This window comes from Chiloscyllium plagiosum, unplaced genomic scaffold, assembly GCF_037043375.1.
Source record: "Chiloscyllium plagiosum isolate Xiang-an unplaced genomic scaffold, Cpla_swu_hap1 HiC_scaffold_1, whole genome shotgun sequence".
Taxonomy (NCBI): Eukaryota; Metazoa; Chordata; class Chondrichthyes; order Orectolobiformes; family Hemiscylliidae; genus Chiloscyllium; species Chiloscyllium plagiosum.
The window spans coordinates 16,592,399-16,615,789 of record NW_028270139.1 but is presented as its reverse complement, the minus strand read 5'-3'; the positions used below and the strand labels follow the sequence as shown (position 1 = coordinate 16,615,789).

Below are 23,391 nucleotides of genomic sequence, written 5' to 3'. Positions count from 1 at the left end.
AAAACAAGCCCAAGTGCCTCAGCCTTTCCTCATACAATCTTCCTACCATACCAGGCAACATCCTGGTAAACCTCCTCTGCACCCGTTCCAGTGCCTCCACATCCTTCCTATAGTATGGCGACCAAAACTGCACACAATACTCCAGATGCGGCCACACCAGAGTCTTATACAACTGCAACATGACCTCAGGACTCCGGAACTCAATTCCTCTACCAATAAAAGCCAGTACGCCATATGCCTTCTTCACCGCATTATTTACCTGGGTGGCAATTTTCAAAGATCTGTGTACATGGACACCAAGATCCCTCTGCTCATCCACACTACCAAGTATCCGACCATTAGCCCAGTACCCCATCTTTTTGTTACTCTTACCAAAGTGAAACACCTCACACTTAGCTACATTGAATTCCATTTGCCACCTTTCTGCCCAGTTCTGCAGCTTATCTATATCCTGCTGTAACCTGCCACATCCTTCCTCACTGTCTACAACTCCTCCGACTTTCGTATCATCCGCAAACTTGCTCACCCAACCTTCTAACCCCTCCTCCAGGTCATTTATAAAAATGACAAACAGCAATGATCTCAAAACAGATCCTTGCGGAACACCGCTAGTGACGGCACTCCAAGATGAACCTTTGCCATCAACTATTACCCTCTGTCTTCTTCCAGCCTGCCAACTCCTAATCCAAACCGCCAACTCACCCTCAATGCCATACCTCCATATTTTTTGCAGTAGTCTACCATGGGGAACCTTATCAAACGCCTTACTAAAATCCAGATACACCACATCTACCACTTTCCCCTCGTCCACCTCCTTAGTCACCTTCTCAAAGAATTCAATAAGGTTTGTGAGGCAGGACCTGCCCTTCACAAAACCATGCTGACTATCCTTGATCACATTATTCCTATCCAGATGTTCATAAATCCTATCCCTTACAATTCTCTCTAAGATTTTGCCCACAACAGAAGTGAGACTCACAGGCCTATAATTACTAGGGTTATCCCTACTCCCCTTCTTGAACAAGGGAACCACATTTGCTAGCCTCCAATCTTCTGGCACTACTCCTGTAGACAACGAAGACATAAAAATCAAGGCCAATGGCTCTGCAATCTCCTCCCTTGCTTCCCAGAGAATCCTAGGATAAATGCCATCAGGCCCAGGGGACTTATCTATTTTCACCCTTTCCAGAATTTCCAACACCTCTTCTCTACATACCTCAAAGCCATCCATTCTACTTAATTGTGACTCAGTATTCACATCGACAACAATGTCCTGTTCCTGAGTGAATACTGACGAAAAGTATTCATTCAGTGTCTCCCCAATCTCTTCAGCTTCCACACGCAACTTCCTACTACTATCCTTGACTGGACCTATTCCTACCCTAGTCATTCTTTTATTCCTGACATGCCTATAGAAAGCCTTAGGGTTTTCCCTAATCCTACCAACTAAGGGCCTTTCATGTACCCTCCTTGCTGCTCTTAGCTCTCTCTTCAGGTCCTTCCTGGCTACCTTATAACTCTCAATCGCCCCAATTGAACCTTCACGCCTCATCTTTACATAGGCCGCCCTCTTCCATTTAACAAGGGATTCCAATTCCTTATTAAACCACGGCTCCCTCACACGACCCTTTCCTCCCTGCCTGACGGGTACATACTTATCAAGGACACTCAATAGTTGCTCCTTGAACAAGCTCCAAATATCAATTACGCCCTTGCCTTGAAGCTTACTTTTCCAAGCCACACATCCTCAGTCATGCCTCACCGCATCATAATTTCCCTGCCCCCAACTATAACTCTTGCCCTGCAGTGCACACTTATCCCTCTCCATCACTAGAGTAAAAGTCACTGAATTGTGGTCACTGTCCCCAAAGTGCTCACCTACCTCTAATTCTAACACCTGGCCTGGTTCGTTACCCAGAATCAAATCCAGTATGGCCTCACCTCTTGTTGGCCTATCTACATATTGTGTCAGGAAACCCTCCTGCACACATTGGACAAACACTGACCCATCTAACGAACTTGAGCTATAGCTTTCCCAATTAATATCAGGAAAGTTAAAGTCCCCCTTAACAACCACCCTATTACTTTCACTCTTCTCTTGAATCATCCTCGCAATCCTTTCTTCTACGTTTCTAGGACTATTAGGAGGCCTTTAAAAAACTCCTAACAGGGTGAGCTCACCTTTCCTATTCCTAACCTCAGCCCAAACTACCTCAGATGGCGAGTCTTCATCCATCGTCCTTTCCACAGCTGTAATACTATCTTTGACAAGCAATGCCACACCTCCCCTTCTTTTACCCCCACCTCTGACCCTACTAAAACATTTAAACCCTGGGATCTGCAACAGCCAATCCTGTCCCTGTTCTACCCATGTCTCCGTAATAGCCACAACATCGAAGTCCCAGGTACCAACCCACGCTGCAAGTTCACCTACCTTATTTCGTATACTTCTTGCATTGAAGTATACACACTTCAAGCCACTTTCCTGTTTACAGGCACCCTCCGTTGAAATTGATGCCATGTTCCTAACCTCCCTGCACTCCAGGTCCTGCACCCTAAAGCCACAGTCTAGGTTCCCATGCCCCTGCAGAGTTAGTTTAAACGCCCCCCCAAGAGCACTAGCAAACCTCCCACCAAGGATACTGGTGCCCCTCAGGTTCAGGTGCAGACCATCCTGTTTATAGAGGTCCCACCTTCCCCAGAAAGAACCCCAGTTATCCAAATACCAGAATCCCTCCCTCCTGCACCATCCCTGTAGCCACGCATTTAACTGTTCTCTCTCCCTATTCCTCGACTCTCTATCACGTGGCACGGATAACAAACTAGAGACAACAACTCTGTTCGTTCTAACTTTGAGCTTCCAACCTAGCTCCCTGAAAGCCTGCCTAACATCCTCAGCGCTCCTCCTACCTATGTCATTGGTGCCAATGTGGACCACGACTTCGGGCTGCTCCCCCTCCCCCTTAAGGACCCGGAAAACACGATCAGAGACATCACGTACCCTTGCACCTGGGAGGCAACATACCAAACGTGAGTCTCTCTCGTTCCCACAAAACCGCCTATCTGTGCCCCGAACTATCGAGTTCCCAATTACTATTGCTCTGCTCTTCTCCACCCTTCCCTTCTGAGTAAAGGAGACAGACTCCGTGCCAGAGGCCTGAGCCCCGTTACTTACCCCTGGTAAGTCGTCCCCCCCACAAGTATCCAAAACGGTATACTTGTTCTTGAGGGGAACGGCCGCAGGGGGTCCCTGCACTGGCTGCTTCCTCCCAGTCCCCCTCACTGTCACCCATCTATCTGCCATCTTTGGAGTTACTACTTCCCTAAAGCTCCGATCTATGACCCCCTCTGCCTCCCGATTGATCCTAAGTTCATCCAACACCAGCTCCAGTTCCCTAACACGGTCTTGGAGGAGCTGGAGATGGGTGCACTTCCTGCAAGTGTAATCAGCAGGGACGTCCATGGCATCCCTCACCTCAAAAATGTTGCAAGAGGAACATTGTACTGCCTTCACTGCCATCCCTCTGAAAGTAACCTTTTTTTTAAAAAACTACTGGGTCTAAAGAATACAACAAGCAAAATGCAGCACTTACCTACTTACCACAACGGGTCTTATTATTTAGGTTAGAGGAGGAGGGCGGGTGGGAGACACTACCTCTGTAGTGCCTCGGGTTCTTCTCCTGCGTGCTTTTAAAGGGAAAAAAACCTACCCGGCTGCCCCTCTGGTCTTCGTCACTTCCCCCTGCTCGCACTCAAAGTGACCGTTGGCGTCGAAGGGTGAGTATTTATACTCACTGCTTTCCTTCCCGGCTGCCCGTATGGTCTTCGTCACCTTCCCCTGCTGCTCCCGCTCATTCTGTGAAGAGAAAAAAAAACACCGCTGCCCGCTACCGGTAAGTAATTTTAAAACAAACTGTCTTACCTTTGCTGCTGCTCGCACTCAAAGTGTTAACTTAAGGTTTTGTAAAAAAAAGTGACATCTCAACTCTGATAATGCAAGGGGTTAACTTTACTGGAACATTCAGGTATTTCTTATTTACTGATGAGTTGAGATATAACAACTTGAAGCAACAATGGGAATGAAAAGGAATAAAAGCAGTTCAGTGCAAGTCCAGTGGTTTATCGAAACAAAAAATAAATTTGATTGCTTAATGATCTCTTGCCCTTACATTCTGGTGTGACTTGCACTGTACGATAGGGTTTTATATCCTGTAGATTTATTTTTTACAATCAAATCCCAAAAATTTAAAGTAATACTTTTCCACTAGAAAAATAATCAAAAATTGAAATAAGTTACATAAATCCGATGGGAAAATTGTAACTTAATGCTAAAAGCTAAATCTCAGAAAGTTTAAATCAAATAGATTTAAATCAGGAGAAGTCAATCTTGGAAATGCATCAGTCACTCATCCTGAAATCCTAACCATCAGGGAAAAAAACATTTTGTGGGAGGCATTCTAAACAAGAATGTGGGAAGCATTAAAAACAAGATGAAAATATGTTCTGTAAAACACATTTGATATCCTGCCCTTTATTTTTAGATACATTGATTGTTAAAAGTGAAATGACAAAATAAAGTCTTGCCTAGAAGTTGTTGAGTGGGCTTTCTCGGATGATGACCGCCAGTAATGATTAGCAGTCTTAGTTAACTCAAGATAGAACTTATGCCCTTCCCTTGCCCAACTCCAAGGACTGTCAGCCAACCTGATTGGCGCCCAGCTCTGCAGGCCAGAGACTTCAAACAGGTCCCAGAGTACAGACCAGGTAAGTGCTAGTGTTTTCTTAGTAATGTGGAGAGGGGAAGCTCCGGCAGACAGGAACGAAGGGTCGTGTTGGAGAGGTCAGGGGTGGGGAGGGAGCACTCATTAGATCCACTGTAGAAAAGATTGAAGGTGTTCAAGGAAAGACTATCTCTCCTGATTTCTCACTTGGTTTTTGCATGAGGTAACCACTCGCTCCTGAATGCCTTCTACCTGTTTTAATATAAGCAGCAGTGAGCTACTATTAAGAAGGAGTATTGCCTGTTAATGACAGCATGTCTCTCCTTATTAATATACAGCTTCCTAACCTACCACCTGCCATGAACAAATATGATATTGAGAATTCATAACATTGTGAGTTTTGAGAAGATTTGCAGCTCAGGTTGAGGTTTTGGATGTAGGTTTGCTCGCTGAGCTGGAAGGTTCATTTTCAGACCTTTCATCACCATACTAGGTAACATCATCAGTGAGCCTCCAGATGAAGCATGGTTGATGATTCCTGCTTTCTATTTATATGTTTGAGTTTCTTTGGGTTGGTGATGCCATTTCCTGTGATGATGTCATTTCCTATGGTGATACCATTTCCTGTTATTTTATTTATAGGGTGGTAAATTGGGGCCAAGTCAATGTGTTTGTTGTTGGATTTCCGTTAGGAATGCCATGCTTCTAGGAATTCTCATGTATGTCTCTGTTTGGCTTGCCCTAGGATGGATGTGTTGTCCCAGTTGAAGTGGTGTCCTTCGTCATCTGTATGTAAGGATACTAGTGAGCGAGGGTCTTGTTGTTTTGTGGCTAGTTGATTTTCATGTGTTGTGGTGGCTAGTTTTCTGTCCATTTGTCCAATGTAGTGTTTGTTACAGTCCTTGCATGGTATTTTGTAAATGACATTAGTTTTGCTTGTTGTCTGTATAGGGTCCAACATCCACAAACAAAGCTGCATCAGAACATTATTTCAACGAGCCACCACACACTTCAGCACAGAGGAACTATGCAGACCAGAGGAAAATCACCTGTACAGTGTATTAAAAAAGAATGGGTACCCAATGAACACAGTCCGCCAATTTCTCAGCAAAAACCCAAACGAGCAGATAAACTGTGTCCAGAAACCCTAGCCACTCTCCCCTACATCAAAGACATCTTGGAAATGACTGCCAAATTACTCAGACCCCTTGGCATCATTGTAGCCCACAAACCCACCAACACACTAAAACAGCAGCTAATGAATTTGAAAGACCCTATACAGACAACAAGAAAAACTAATGACATTTACAAAATACCATGCAAGGACTGTAACAAACACTTCATTGGACAAACAGGTAGAAAACTAGCCACCAGGTTACATGAACATCAACTAGCCACAAAATGACATGACCCTCTCTCACTAGTATCCTTACATACAGATGAGGAAGGACACCACTTTGACTGGGACAACACATCCATCCTGGGACAAGCCAAACAAAGACACGCACAAGAATTCCTAAAAGCATGGCATTCCAACCGGAACTCTATCAACAAACACATTGACTTGGACCTGATTTACCACCCCATGAGAAAAATAACAGGAAATGACATAATCACAAGAAATGACATCACCAACCCAAAGAAACCCAAACATATAAATAGAAAGCAAGAATCATCAGCAGTGCTTTGTCCAGAGGCTCACTGAAGATATTACCTAGTATGGTGATGAAACGTCTAAAAATAAACATTCCAGTTCAACGACCAAACCTACATCCAATTCAAAACATGGAAGTCAGAGTGGGTACCTGAGACTTCAGCTCTCCATTGCCTGCAAAGAGCTTCTATTTTTCTCACCACGTAACTACATGTCAGGGCACAATCCTTGGCCATCATCTTCATATGTCCCTCATCCATCGACATTGACATCCAATAATCGCCACCCTATGGGATGTTCATGGCACCTCTCAAATCCATGAGCAGAATGTTCAGAAAGCACAGAGTTACATTGCAGCGTGTACTGGCAATCAGCATTGAAAGACTGCAACAGGGACATGACTCCAGATCAGTTGCATCTCAGGGCTGCTCACTTGTTGTCTTCGCGCACTCTCACTCAGTACATACCTGCACGCTCGCAGTATCCTAGCCACATCTTCCCTTTCCAGACTGTGTCATTCCATGTTAGCACAATGGCGTTCCAGCCAAAGACCAAAGGCTATCAGCAGTGCTGTTTAATGTGGACACACAGACAGACTCCCTAACATGCTTACATGTAGGCATTGCCTAGGGGAGGGGGGACGTCTTACAGTATGGTACCCCGAGATATCAATCTAATTCCTAATAGCTGCCTGCAGGGCAATTCACATTTATTCAACGGGAATTGTGTATCATCAGTTGGGAAGGCACAAAGACAGTAAAAGGGAGTGGGACAGTCACGGCTGATGGGAAGAAGCAGAGACATGTCTTGAGGTAGAGTTAAAAGTGGTTATGGGAGAAAAGCCGATAAATCAAGAGATAGTAAAGGCATGTTAGAAAGGTACTACACTATATTCATGGGGGACTTCAACATGCAAGTGGACTGGGAAAATCAGGTTGGATCTTAGGAAAAGGAATTTAAAGAATGTCTATGAGATGGTTTTTGGAGCAGCTTGTGGTAGAGCCCAATAGGGAACAAGCAATTCAAGATTTGGTGATGAGGCAGACTTGATTAGTGAACTTAAGGTGAAAGAACCCCAAGAGGACAGTGACCATAATATAATAGAATTCACCCTGCAGTTTGAGAGAAAGTCTAGCAGTGAAGATGGTAGAGTAGGAATGGTTGAAGATTCTGGTGTAATTTGGTAGGCACAGCAGAAATTCATCCCAAACTAGAGGACAAGGCAACTATGGCTGACAGGGGAGGTCAGGGACAGTACAAAAGCAAAAGCAAAAGCTTTTGTGGTGAAGATTAGTGTGAAGCCAGGGGATTGGGAACCCTTTAAAAACCAGCAGAGGACAACTGAAAAAGCAATAAAGGGGGAGCAGATGAAATACGACAGTAAGCTAGCTATTACAGGTAGACAATCCTTTATCCACACTTCTGAAATACAAAATGCTCAGAAATCTGAAGATATTTCCCTGATATTTTTTTCTCCATAACAAGGTTGTTTGGCATGCAAGCGGTTAACCCAGCTCCACATCCACTTGACCCACGTCACTCAGACATGACGTAGCAGCGTGGCTCAGCACTGGCAGGCTGCAATTCTGCCTCAGTGCTCGCAGTAATCACAGGTGGGTTTGCTGTTCAGTAATTATTTTTGTACTTTTCTATGAAAACGCTATTTAATCCTTTATCCTAAAAATTCCAAAATCTGAAAGACAGCTGGTCCTGAGGGTTTCAGGTAAAGGATTGTCTACCTGAAATATAAAAGAAGATTGCTAGTGTATTTTAGCTATGTAAAAAGTAATAGAGAGGCAAGAGTGGACATTGGACCACTGTAACATTAAGCTAGCGAAGTAGTAATGGCAGGGGAACTGAAAAGTACTTAGCATTAGTTTTCAAGGTTGAATCAGCAGCAGCATACAGAACTTCAAGAGAGCTGAAGGTCAGAGGTGACAGCAGAAGTCATTATTAAGGAGAAGGTGCTGGGGAAAGATCTGCGGGTGGATAAATCCAGACCAGATGGACTACACCTCAGAGTTGTGAAAGGGATTAGATTTTAGATTACTTACAGTGTGGAAACAGGCCCTTCAGCCCAACAAGTCCACACTGACCTTCCGAAGACCAACCCACCCAGACCCATTCCCCTACAGTTACCCCTTCACCTAACACTACAAGCAATTTAGCATGGCCAATTCACCTAATCTGCACATTTTTGGACTGTGGGAGGAAACCGGAGCATCCGGAGGAAACCCACCTAGACACGGGGAGAATGTACAAATTCCACACAGACAGTCACCTGAGGCGGGAATTGAACCCGGGTCTTTGACGCTGTGACGCAGCAGTGCTAACCACTGTGCCACCATGCTGTCCATAGCTGAGGAGATTGTAGAGGCTGGTGATCTTTCAGTAATCTGGAAGGTCTCAGAGGACTGGAAATGGTTAATGTAACACTCCTGTTTAAGAAGGGAGGATGGTAGAAGACAGGAAGCTCCAGGCCAATTAGCCTAACCTCAGTCGTTGGTAAGATTTTAAAGTCAATTGTTAAGGATCAGACTGCAGAATATTTGGAATTGCATGGTAAAGTAGGGTTGAGTCAGCATGGCTTTGTCAAGGGGAGGTCATACCTGACAATCTGATAGAATTCTTTGAAGAGGAAGTGAACAAGTTAGACAAAGGAGAGCCAGAAGACATGATCTATTTGATTTGATTTATTATTATCACATATGCCAATATTCAGTGAAAAGCATCCTTGTCTTCATTTGTCAGGGAGTGTAAATGTTGGCAAGTCATGTTGCAGCTGTCTAAAGTTTTAGTTTGGTCACATTTATGGAGGATTGTGCGTAATTCCGATCGCTGCTGTGTGGGAAGAATGTGGAGGTTTAGGAAAAGGTGCAAAAGAGGTTATCCAGGAGATCGCCTGGAATACAATGTATTAGCTCTGAGGAGAAGTTTGACAGACTTGGATTATTTTCGCTAGATAGATGTATATAAAGTTATAAGGGGCATGAATAGGGTGTGTAGTCGGAGTCTTTTTCCCAGTATAGTAATGTCGAATACTCGGGGGCAAAGATTTAAGGTGGTGGAGGGGATGTTTAAAGGAAATGTGTGAGGCAAGGTTTTTACACAGAGGGTAGTAGGTGCCTGGAACATGCGGTCAGGGGAAGTGGTAGGAGCAGATACAGTAACAAGGTTCAAGAGCCATTTAGACAGGCACAGGCAGGGAATAGGGGATATGGAAAATGCGCTGGCCGATGGGTTTACATTAGAATGGCATCATGGTTGTCACAGATATGTTGGGCTGTTCTTCTATTTGATTTTGTTTTGTAAGGTCAGGACGGTGACTGGTCCCTGGGTTAATTTGACTTTGCTTCTTCAGAGCAGATTCTTCTTCTTCCATTCTTGTGTCAACTCTGAATTCCCTCTCCGCAGCGCAACTATTTGATGAGCTAGCAAATGCTCCAATTTTAGCTCAAAATCAGCTTCATACTCCACTCATTTTATTGGAAGGTTAATTTCTCTTCATTGTTCACCAGGTAGAGATTCCTCTATGCGAGAAAGTCTTTTAAACGCCTGCACATATTCATGATAACACGGCCCACATTGTCTGCTTGAACCCTTGCATCCTGTTCTAAGAGACCAGGAAGTAAAATATTCATTTGTGGGTGAAACACTGAGGTTGACAATTGATTTAAGTATAATGTGCCTTGTCTACAGTGGGTATTAACTTAAGTGCCAAATATATGCAAAAACAAGATTTTGGTGGTCAGAAAGATGTGTTGTCTTAAACATATTGTAAAATTATTCAGCCTGATCTCTAATATGAAGAAATAAGAAGTAAAATTATGTTTATGTGTCTACCATTTAAATATTAAGTTTAATATTAAGCAGTCAACATCATTGCTTGTAAATCATATTTTTCCATCAGAATATAATGGAGTCCACAACAATTAAAAGTTTTTGAAATGCTATAACGGCTATCATTGAGCATTCCAAACGTTTTTGAATATTTATGGGTCGAGGTTTGAAAACATCCTCACATGATGCTCAAAAGTAAATGGATGACAAGAGGTCAGTCAGAAGCAGATTGGCAAAAGATTCATGAATGTGTCAACACGCACCAGTACTGAGCCTTTAAGAGAGCTTTATTCTGTGCTGTCTCCAATGCAGAGAGGTGTTGCCACAGTGATGCTGAAATGTCTGCTTCAGAAGCAGTGGGTAAACAGCTTTGAGCTCCCAAAGTTTTTATTTTAATTAGACAAAATAAACATGAGTGGGTGGAATCAGGCTCAAACAGACCTAAGGTTTTAGTTGTGCTTTCACTTGGGGTTTGGAGTTGGCTGTTAAAGCTGATAAATACAGCTCTCTTTCTCTCTCCATCTCTCTGCTGCAGTAAAAAGCTAGAGTTCTCTCTCTGTGGTGAGAGTGTTTCAGTATTCCTTTCTCCTGGATGGGAAGGGAGCTGGCACATGTAGACAGTCTGTTTTGCTGAATTTACCTTTGCCAAGGGTTATTTATGGGATGCTGCAAAATTGGAACGGTTGCAGATTAGTATTTCAGTAGAGTCAAAGTTATGCCAATTCCTTTTTTATTCTGTTTGAATTTTAACTGTATTTTTAAGAATAAAGTGTGTTTTGCTTAAAGCCTTGTGGTGGACCAATCGAATCACATCTGGAATACAGCGCCTTACACATGTCTGTAAATAAAATAAAATATCTCCTTGATATATTTTGAAGGGGTTTGGTCTGGTGCGTAGCAAACAGAAAACGAAAGACAATACTTTCAACTTCAGCAAATCTATGAAGACCAATGTTGAATGTTCACAGAGAGGGTGGTAAATAAACTAACTGCCATAACAGAGAGACTTTATGGAAATAGAGAAAGAGATAGGAAAAAGATTGCTTTCCCGTCTACTTTTTTATCCAGTTAGTATCTGTAAAATCTATCCTGAAATAAACTGTGTCATCTGTGTTACCAAATTATTAAAAAGCTTCAACTCTGATTTATATATCAGTAAAATGCATACATATATATATTTCATACATAGCCAAATGTATTTCATTTATTTATGAAATTGCTTATTCCAAAACTTTTTCCTTTTCCAAGTAACAATTCTGTGTCAAGGTAACTCTGACAAGCTGAATAATATAAGTCAGAATTGGCCAATTTCTTTTTGAAAAGTACAGCTCTAAGATTCTTCTTTTAGCTTTTTAATAAAGAAATGCCAAATAAGTACATGAACAAGAAAGAGTTAGAACCATAGGGGTAGGATGAGGTAAAGTGAAAGAGGTTTAGATCAAGTAAAATAGATTTTGTGCTAAATGGTCTGTTTCTGTGCAGATCTCAACTTTCGTTCAATTATGTTTCACCTTCCCTTAGCCAAAGTCCATGCTTAGTGTTAATCCCCCTGTGCAAAGCCCTGGGAGGTTGATTATTGAGGTAGAAAATCTGAAGTTCTAACGTACAATCCTGTTAGGAAAAGACGCAAGATTACAAAGAATGAATCTGCATTGTAGGATTTCTTTGTGGCCTTCTCTACATGTTTTGATATATGTCAAAGTTGTCAAACATAATTTTGTATGTGCTAAACAACAAGATACAAATGCATGCTTATGTATTACATTTCAGGTGAGCTTGCCCCACTGAAGGATAAACCAATTATTTTATGTGGATCTTTACTACATATGCAAAAGCTGTTCAACAATATATTCAAAAAAACAAGCAAAGCAGCTCAACAAAGCCAAATGATCACTGCACATCTTAACCTGGATAATTGATTCTATTAATTACTTATCCTTCTTTACTACATTATGTATTTTATGTTATGGGTGTAGGTTTGCTCGCTGAGCTGTAGGTTTGATATCCAGACGTTTCATTACCTGACTAGGTAACATCATCAGTGGCGACCTCCATGTGAAGCGAAGCTGTTGTCTCCTGCTTTCTATTTATATCTTTCTCCTGGATGGGATTCCTGGAGTTTGTGGTGACAACACATCTATCCTGGGACAGGCTAAGCAAAGACATGCCAGAGAATTCCAAGAGGCCTGGCACTCCAACCACAACGCCATAAACAAGCACATAGATCTAGATGCCATCTATCAACCCCTCAGAAAACGAACAGGAAATGACATCACCACAAACCCCAGGAACCCCATCCAGGAGAAAGATATAAATCGAAAGCAGGAGACAACAGCTTCGCGTCACTTGGAGGTCGCCACTGATGATGTTACCTAGCCAGGTAATGAAACGTCTGGATATCAAACCTACAGCTCAGCGAGCAAACCTACACCCTAAATCTCAATCTAAGCTACAAACCTTCACAAACCTTGCAAAAATTTTATGTTATTTTTCTAACAAAGTACCAGCGTTGGAAGAACCAACATAATCATAGAATCCCTACAATGTGGAAGCAGGCCATTCAGCCCATTAAGTCCAAACCAACCTTCCAAACAGCATCCCACCCAGACCCACCATAACCCTCTCAACCCTATAACCCAACATTTACAATGTCTAATCGACCTAGCCCACACATCGCTGGACACCTTGGGCAATTTAGCATGCTAATCTCCCCAACCTGCAGATCTTTGGACTATGGGAGGAAAACCTCACAGGGTCCCTGGCATTGTGAGGCAGTAGTGCTAACCATTGAGCCACCATGCTGCCCCAAATTCAAATAATTTCAAATCTGACAGATAACGTACCACATTTTGACCTGGACTTTAGTCCACACTTTTCCAAGTAATCTGATCTTGGTCAACTGACCAAAATAGAATGGCTGGCATTTCAGCTGTGCAGCAACTCAGTAATGTATAAGTTTCCATGTGGGCTGTTATGTTTTCTTGTTTTCAGGAATCTAAGATAGTCACACTTTTAAACTCAAAATGCTGGTGTTTTACTGAATGCATTTCCTGCTGCTCTCTCATGTAGTTGCTGGATAGATACACTGTTATCTGACACATGATCGGAGTGCAGCAGAAAAATGCACCCTAAGAGCATATTCTCATAACAATTCCTTCCTGTTTATTTATAAATAATATAACAATATATCACAGGTCACACAAAACCGAGTCATGGCATCATAGAGATATACAGCACAGAAACAGACCCTTCGGTCCGACTTGTCCATGCCGACCAGATATCCTAAATTAATCTAGTCCCAATTGCCAGCACTTGGCCTATATCCCTATAAACACATCCTTCTAATTTACTGCAAACACATAGCCACACAAAAGATTTGAAGGGCCCATATCCTCAGACAAATTGGGTCATGTGCTGCAAAGTAAAAGGAGGAAAGGAGATCAAATTTTAGCTGCAAAAGGTGCCATCAGAATTTTTTTTTAATCTAGTGACTCGCTAAAGAAAGCCTTTAGAATGCAGGTGCAGCCAGCAATGGAACAGGGCAGCTAAGGCCGAAGGATTCTGCCAAAGCAAGATGATTCATCCTGAACCAATAGTAAAATCATGCCTGAAAGTGGAACAGTAGATGAACCTGAAATGCTAACTCTGCTTCTCTCTCCACAGAAGTTGCCAGACCTCCTACATTTCTTCAGCACGTCTTCTTTTATTAACATGAAGTTTTATTAACATGCCTCCAGTATTGGCATGATTTTACTATTGGTTCAGGATGAATCATCTTGCTTTGGCAGAATCCTTCGGCCTTAGCTGCACTGTTCCATTGCTGGCTACAACTGAACACCTGCACCTGCATTCTAAAGGCTTTCTTTAGCGAGTCACGAGACTAAAAAAAAATTCTGATGGCAACTTTTGCAGCTAAAATTTGATGATGTAATTATGTCCTTTAATCAAAAAGATTCTGGAAATACATAAAAATACATTAAAGCTACAAACTGGAATGAGGCTCAGTCAGTCTCTGCTGGTATTTACCCTCCACTTTGTGAACAATTTTATTCACATTTATCCATCGAAATCCCCTCTTACAAGGTTCCGCATGTAGTTCTAATAGTCGTATGGAATTCAAAAGGATGTTGAGGCAATGGAGAGGGTGAGGAGAGGGTCTACTAGAATCCCGACAGTGTGAAAGCAGGCCATTCAGCCCATCAAGCCCATACCAAGCCTCCAAAGAGCATCCCACCCAGACCATCCCCGTACCCTACCTATTTAATCCTGCATTTCCCATGTCTACATCACCTAGCCTGCACCTTCCCGGACAGTATGGACAATTAAGCCTGGCCAATCCACCTGACCTGCACATCTTTGGACTGTGAGAGGAAACCAGAGCACCCATTGGAAACCCATGCAATAGGGTGGAACTAGTCCAGAACAGTGCATATATGCCTGGAAAAGATCGATAGTCTGGATCTTTTCTGTATGGAAAAAATGTCTGATGGGTTAGAAATCTTTAGAGTTATGTGGGGTTGAGCTAGTGTTATGGACCAGGCCAGACCCCTCAAACATTTCAAGAAGGTAGCTCAGACCCTAACTTTTCTAGTTGTTTTAAGCAAGTGTAAAGTAGATATTCCAGGAGTGATGCAGCTGCCCCAACCACTTCGTTTTAAACAAAACAGAATTTATTTACAGGCTACTGAATGAAACACAAACAAAAGAAAACTGAATTTAGAATAACTTAATCTATTTGAAAACCCAACTGACTCTATCACAACTTAATGATGCAGTTGCAAACACCTACAACATCCAATAAACACTCCTTGGGAAAAAAAAGGTAAATTCAAACAGGTTCTTACAGGAGAGAGATTGCAGCGAGAGAGAGAGGATCCGTGTGGAGCTGTTGCCTTGAGTCTAGCAGCTAAAACCTTGGCCAGCAGCTTCAAAACATTCTGCTTGCTAAAACTAAACCAAACCAAACTCCTGAACTGGGAGAACTGGCCACTCCCCTTTCATTGTGCAAGTGTTTTAAAAAAAGACTTGAGCCTTTTCAAGTAGATATTTCCAGACACATTGGAGCCTCCGTCTTTACAACCCCTTTTGAAAAAAAACAGGGATAACATAATTTTGTGAAAGGAACAGGATCATCACAATAGTGAGAACAGAGGGAGAACGTTTCCTCTCGTGGAAAATGGCATAACCCAAGGCCTTCAGTAGAAACAAGTTTCCAAAACTTTCAATTGGGATTTCTTTTTCAGATCACCAAAAAGAAACTGATAAATATATGTGATTCGTTGCCACAAAGGTGGTTGAAGTGAATAGTTTAATGCAATTAAAGTGGAACGAGGCAAGTATTTGAGAGAAAAGGGAATATATGTTGAAATGATGGATTCAGATAAAATAAGGAGAATATAAGCAACATCGTAAATAGTTAGGTCAAGTGGGCTATTTCAGTGCAACATCTTGACACAATCCAATGTAATCCTGATTCCAAACAGCAGATTTTACATAGTTTTCTTTTCCCCTTGTTCCTGTGCTGCATGAAGAAAAATCAAGGCCGAGAGGAAAGCTACAAGAGCCTCTGCCTCTTTGTTAGTGGCATTTAAATCTCCCTGACATGGTTACATCATTGTGACCACTCCATCAGTACTGTAAAGACTGCATTTCCTTCAGAATTTGTATTTTACATCCATTGATGTCAGTTGTCATAGCCACCATTACCTGTCCAAATGTTCACTCAGGCAGACTATGGTCATAGCATCTTTTCTGTACTGTGAACCAGGATGTTTTAAAAATCTAGCTTGACTTTGCTGAGGGATAGACCACGCTGATCTCTGCAATGAAACCAGCCAGGATTGAAATACTGTGCGAGCACAACCAGCCCATACTTTAAATACTACTCCTGAAAAATGAAGACCAAACAAACATAAGGATTATATTCCATCCCCGAAGAGAAAAAAACAGTAGCACACACTGCCCATTCTACATGAATGGACAGCCATTTTCTCTCTTTATTGCAGAGTTGGGTTTGACTCAAAATGGCGATATTTTAACTTTGTGTCCTTGTGAATGACTTACAGCCTCATCTACTGCCATCAGCCTCATAGCCTGAACTGAGTCTGCTCTGCCTTTGGCTCCGTTGACCTAGAAGACTTGGCTGGCTGTCTCCAGAGCCATGAGGGCCTCGACGCCTCAGCTTCATTTAGAGCACCCACTCTTGATGGAAGCTTACCCGACTCAACCACACATTCTACAAACATTGGCATCTCTGGTAGGAAGGTGGAGGTGCTTTGGGGGTCCTGTGTATGGTTTCTCCTCCTGCTGGGTGCCCCCTGGCATTGCTCTTACTTCCTGAGAGCAAAGAGCACCTCGAGTGAAGTCAAGCTCCTTCATTCCCCCTCTCACCTTGTCCCTGATGCTGAACACCAACGGTTAGAACAATGGAGTGCGGGTCTCTGCACATCCCCAGCAGGCACAGAGCGTACTGGGAATCCAGGGAGCAGCTCGTGCCCTGCATTCATAGAGGTAGATAGATGCATACGTGTCAGAACCAGCATCACATTCATAACATTGGTGGACTCCTCCCTTCACCAGTACAGTTTGCTGACTTCTGAAAAGCCTGTCAGCTGTTCATGTGCTTGCCTGAATATTTTAACAAAGTGTGAGGCTGTGGGATCATTTTCTTCCTGGAGCTGAATGGTTGCCTGGTCCCTGGCAGTCCTCTGACAATCAGAGACCTGGGGTAGTCCTTCTTCTTCGTTTTGCAGCAATGTGTCAGCGAGGTGCTCATCAGATTGTATTCAAGAGTCTAACCTAGAGACAGAGAAACCAGCGAGGTGAAAGTCTCTGAGCTGGTGGATAGCTCTTACTTCCTCAGAGATGAAGGTAGAACTGAGAGTCTCTGCCATTGGCCACTTCAAAGCAGAGGTTCACAGGGTGTTGCTAGTGCCTCTATAAGAGGAGGGGGAATTATTCGGCATAAAAGGGCTAAAGGCTTGAGCAGGTTAAGAATGAGTTGGAGCTGATGTTAATGGGAAAGCAGCACAGAACAATGAAGCTGATCAGGTTGGTTACCCATTGAGGCCCCTGTGACCTGTTGTGAGTGATCCTGATCTGCGCCAGCCAAATCGAGCACCTTCTCCTCATATGGAGCTTGATGCCCACAACCCCATGCTGGTTTTCACCCTCTCACCCTTTCAACTTATGATGAGACAAAGGGAGGGTTTGAGTATGATTGAAGTGGATGGAAGAACAATTAATGGTGATGCGGGGCAAAGGAATAATGATAGATCATTCCAATGTCAGAGCAGGAAGTGCGGAGGGCAGGAAGGGTTGGAAGTTTGAGAGACTGAGGTGGATGAAAGCCATTGAGTGGACATAATGTATACAATAGTGAAAGTTATAGTCCATGAACCTTCGTGAGAGGTGTGAATTAGCAGAGTTCAAGGGAGTGCTGACCCTGTGGGTACGGGTAGCAAAGAGAAGATGGCAGAATATATCTTTGCAGGGGACATATCATTCACCTTCTTCCTGCATTGCTAGGCATTACAGTTCAACCAGGGCACTGCACTGACCCAGGTCACTATCTTGATTCAGACTGGCTGTGTGCGGTAGTGTGATCTCCTTTTCCACTCAGCAGGGCAAGTGACTGTCTTTCTTTCCACCACTCCATCCACCTTCAGATCTGCGAACCGAAGGGTAAGTTCTCTTTCAGAGCCATTTCCTTAGTTGTAATGATGGCAAAACACAGCACGAAGGTCAGTTCTTGGCTTGCAATGTCTGATATGGGGTGTAGCTGGGATTTGAATGTGGCATTAACATTGCAAATTTCCAACAGTACTGTCCAGTTCCCTCTCTCACTCCACAGAATTCCAAAGGGAACAAAGAGACTGGCTGCGTCATTAATAAGATGAAGAGTAGAAGGTTGTATGAGAAAAATCACCATGGTGTCACTGTGGTCCAGCTGCCTTGAATCTCATTTGAGAAAATATTTTTATCAATGCTCATAATGCTGGATATGCCAGGTATGTGGTAGCTCAGTTTCTAAGCACCTCAGACTTTCATGATCTCAAGCAGGAAGTAAAAAGATCTAACATTTCACAACAACGTTTTGTAAGTCAGCTCAGTTAATAGTGATCCTGCACAAAAAAGACTGTCAGGAGAATATATGTCACAGTATTGATGTCATCCAAGCAAGCATTCTCAGAATTAACAAAAACTCTCGACTTCTCAGGCTTATGAAATTGCATCAAACATATGAAAAAACTGTGTTCTGCTGCCATAGTCTTTACAGATTGCACCCTTATACAATACTGTGTCGCCCCCTTTTCTAATTACATAAATTCTTGCAGTGCAAGATTGAAGGATTGAATATTAAATCTTTTAAAGTGAATTTCTTGCTGCTGACGTAATTCAAAATCTTTAAAATTCCTTTTTTTTTGTACAATACTGGCATCAATTCATGGTTCTCTTTTTTTTTAAAAGGAACATGTCTTTCTGGGGAAAACACATTTTAATTGCAAGCCAGAATCAAGTCCACACAGGACTCACCTCAGTTAAGTAGCAAACAATAAATAACTCATTTGCAGAGTCCAATGAGAGAGCTCCTCAAGTGAAGCAGCAAGTAAAACTCCATTGCTTTTGGCAGGTAAATCATCTGCTGGTTAGTATTGAATTTGTTGCAGCTATACTATATACATATAGTGGGCAGTACATACATATATACACAGTATATACATATACTGTGCCACCGTGGGCACCGTGCACGGTGGCACAGTGGTTAGCATTGCTGCCTCACAGCGCCAGAGACCCGGGTTCAATTCCCGCCTCAGGCGACTGACTGTGTGGAGTTTGCACGTTCTCCCCGTGTCTGCGTGGGTTTCCTCTGGGTGCTCCGGTTTCCTCCCACAGTCACAAAGATGTGCAGGGTCAGGTGAATTGGCCATGCTAAATTGACCGTAGTGTTAGGTAAGGGGTAAATGTAGGGGTATGGGTGGGTTTCGCTTCGGCGGGTCGGTGTGGACTTGTTGGGCCGAAGGGCCTGTTTCCACACTAATCTAATCTAATCTAATCTAATCTAAACACTGCTCAAAACTGTCACCTCCTGTAAAGCACTGGCAAGCTAAAGTATTTGTTTGCAGATTGTGACAGTGTACATATGAAAAGATAGAAAATGAGGATAATGTCCACCCTGCCCCAAACTAATGAAAACATAGAACTACATAGAAATTATAAAATGTAAACTGTTGATTCAATTCATGTTTGTGTTTCTTCTCTGTAGAATCTATCATTCTAATCACAAGAATCTGTTCTGACCCATCATCTCTTTAGTATTTTCTTCAACAAAGTAGCCAAGCTATTGTTGATATGATCTCTACTTCATTTTCTAACTTGATAATATATTTCATAGCCTAACAACCTTCTGTGTAAAAATTGTTTCTGCTACTTTCTGTCCTAATCAGTTATATTTCAACTTACGTCTGTGTCCCCTCTCTTCTAACCCTCTCAAACATGTGAAATTGTGCAAGAATAAATTTCCTTACTGTTCCTGGTACATCGCCAGCATTGGAACATGATGGAAAATGTTCCCAGCAATGGAACACAAGTGGAATCTTTTCGATGCTTGTGCACATTTAGTTTCATCTGAATTTCCTCACACTTCTGAAACCAGTTTGCAATGTTATCATCACATTGTGACATTTTCATGGATTGATCCTACTAATGCCCATAGGCTAGGTTACATACTGAAAACAAAAAAATGCTGGAGATCACAGCGGGTCAGGCAGTAGCCATGGAGAGAGCAGGCTAATGTTTCGAGTCTAGATGACTCTGCTCTCTCTCCATGGCTACTGCCTGACCCGCTGTGATCTCCAGCATTTTTTGTTTTCAGTACAGATTCCAGCATCTGCAGTAATTTGCTCTTACAGTAAGTTGCATACATTTGGATCAGGTGCAGGCGCAGCAAGGTCAGCTGTTAAAAGTGGAAATAAGAATTTCCTGAGAGACCGAAGATCTTCAGACAATTAACTGAAGATTTCCTGAGTAAGGAAACATTAATTTTATTTTTAATTCCTCTCACAGAATCATGCCCCCTTTTTGTAACTGTTTCTCATAAGGCAGGATTGCTTACTCTTAGTTCCCTCTTTTCCCCCTGCCCAATCCCATCCAAAGTTAAAAATCACACAACACCAGGTTATAGTCCAACAGGTTTAATTGGAAGCTCACTAGCTTTCGGAGGGACGCTCCTTCATCAGGTGATCGTGATGAAGGAGTGTCGCTCCGAGATCTAGTGAGCTTCCAATTAAACCTGTTGGACTATAACCTGGTGTTGTGTGATTTTTAACTTTGTGCACCCCAGTCCAACACTGGCATCTCCAAATCAATCCCATCCAATACTTTTCCCATTCTACATCAGCATATTTAACAGATGATTGAAATTTTCCTATCCCTATCCTATATACCAGTTGCCACACAAGTAGCAACTGGCTTATCAGAAAAACCAAAAGCCATGGATCCACCATTTTATGATAAATTGCTTGTTTCATCCAAAACGCACAGGGCATGGGATGTATCTATTCCTCTAATTATTCAATCCCCCATTACTATTAAGTTTCTCTTTTCACCCCTCTCTCCGTTTAAATGATGCTCTGCACCTTGGTGCTTTGGTCAGTTACCTCATCCTCCCTGCAGTCTGTGGCCTTGTCCACATGAGGTGCAGAAATATTATATCTCTCAAACAAAGGCACTAAATATTATTCCTCCAAAGCAAAATTCACAATACCAATACCAGCTTCACTCATTGTCAAATATTAACCATGGCTCAAATCTTATAATTCATTGAAGAGTGTGACTGTCTCCTGCAGTACTATGTCCAGGTAACTCTGCCATCCCTGATGTGTTGCAATGTAGGCAGCTTGGACTCCAGCTCATCACCTCTGAACTAACGCTCTTCAAGTAGCCAATATTTGCTGAAGATGTTGTCAGGTAGTAGCAAGTGAGGACTGCAGATGCTGGAGATCAGAGTCGAGAGTGTCATGCTGGAAAAGCACAGCCGGTTAGGCAGCAACCGAGGAGCAGGAAAATCGACATTTTGCGTGATGAAGGGCTTATGCCCGAAACAACGATTCTCCTGCTCCTCGGATGCTGTCTGACCTGCTGTGCTTTTCCAGCACTCTCAACTGCAGATGTTGTCAACATAAATTCCACTGCTATCCACCGCACCCACAGACTACAGTTGCACCATACCACCTGCTCAGCCATATCTAATCTACTTTATTAATTTGGATGCTAAATATTTTTAAAAACTAAATTTATTAACTGTTTTCTTTAGCTGTAATGAGGTCTTGATTTTAACCAAAGGCAATTCAAAAGACAGTGCCAAATGCCCACCAATGATATCTGTGCTTTCACATTGTGGCCCTTAGCTTCTGATAGATCTAAACAGATGGAAGGAACTCTCTACAATTGTTTTTATTTCATCTCCGTCTACTACTGGCCTTCTCACACAGGTCTGCCCTTCCAGTCTGCTTCCCAAGTAACACCGACTTGCTGCACATTCCTCCCAGAACAGCAGACAATCTCCTAATTCAAAGAATAAAAGCAAAATATTGCAGATGCTGGAAATCTGAAACAAACCCAGAGAAGGCTGGAGAAACGCAGCAGGTCCTGCAGCATCCACAGAGGGAAACAGATTTAACATTTCAAATCTTGTAAGGCTCTTCTTCTAAACCTGACCACAGATCAAGCTTGACGGAATTAATTTAAGGAATGTGACTGCCTCCCAAACTACTGTGTCCAGGTAACTCTCCCCCTCCCTGAGCATCGCCTCAGAGCCAAAGGTCTTCAAGCCAACTCTCGCTGAAGAAAAGTCAAACCAGACTCGAAATGTTAACCATTACGGGATGCTGCTTGACCTGCCGAGTTTCTCCAGCATTCTGTGTGTTTGTTCCTCCTAATTGTAAGTGCTGTCTACATTCATAACTCACTCATGTGATGATTCTGAGGCTGTGTAAAGGATCGGCCATGTGGAATATCAGAGATCGTCTTCCACCAATTGATTTCCAGTCAGACGAAAATCATTCTACAGGTTTTTGAGTAAAAAGTAATTTTTAAATTATGAACCTGGCTGTCTCTTGAACATAACTTGGGCTAAGAGTGAATAACCACAGCACATGTCCATCTTGTGGTGATCCCACCTCAAGTCTTACGTTCTAGGCTGGCAATCTATAATTTTAGGAAAGCAATGGAAGTACATAATCCACAGATGCCTCCATAAATTGCAGATCTCCCAAACAATTTGAGCGGAGGATTGGGACTCACACAATATTAAATCAAGACTAGAGCTAGCAGCCTTTTTTTTTCTTTCTCAGGACCCATTTCTGAAAATAATCAATTCTTCTGGGATCAACTGATACTTATGCTCTGCTCTTTAAATCCCAGGTTAAGCATGGAATTCTTGGATGACTTGGGAAGGTCCCAATAGGCATGCCTATAAAATGTCACCAGTTTACAGGGGAGGGAGCAGGAGATGTCCCCATTTGTCAACTTCCACTGGATGATATATTTGCTACTTAAAATAAATGCTGTTGAGAAATAAGCGTTACCTTGCAACTCATTGCAATGACTTCCCCTGGGGCTTGAATCTCCAGTCTTCAGATTCAGAAACCACCTTCCTACTTTGACTGCAGAGTTTTGCAAAGATGTCGAATATTCTTGAATAATTGTTCACAGGCACTCGTGTCATCTGATTGTGCATTTGGGGATTGCAGCCATTCTTGAGCTTCAGCGAGGAATAATCATCCATGGAGCAATAACACTTGGTGCTTTGAACCTGATATCTTTTGTTATTGAAATCTGGGTAAATTAATTTTTAAAATTTCACTTTGCTTTTCCAGAAATCCTATCCCAGTGGACAACCTATAAAAATGAAACGTGGTGGTGTAATTCCCTTGTTATGACACAGCAGGGGCACCATCCCGAAGTTGTCAAACCAAAGTGTATGCTATAATGATTTCAAATGAAAAGTGTCATCAGCAATTTCTGACTAATAGATTTGACTATAAGCGTCCTCTTTGTAGTGATTGCAACAAGGTCAGCCAGGTGGACTTTGTAGAATATGAGTTCCCTGATTGGTGCTGTCATCTGGGGCAATCAAAGAGATCTGGCTAACAGATATAAACAGAAGCATCAGAG

General features: G+C 42.5%; 1 long non-coding RNA gene across 1 annotated transcript in view; it reads left to right on the top strand.

Moving 5' to 3' along the window:
• The first annotated feature begins 3,825 nt into the window (after positions 1–3,825).
• Positions 3,826–23,391, top strand: part of LOC148152079 (uncharacterized) — a 75,030-nt gene continuing 55,464 nt past the window's right edge. Inside the window, exon 1 of the long non-coding RNA XR_015757225.1 lies at positions 3,826–3,893. This is a non-coding gene — a long non-coding RNA (uncharacterized LOC148152079). The remainder of the gene's footprint in view (positions 3,894–23,391) is intronic.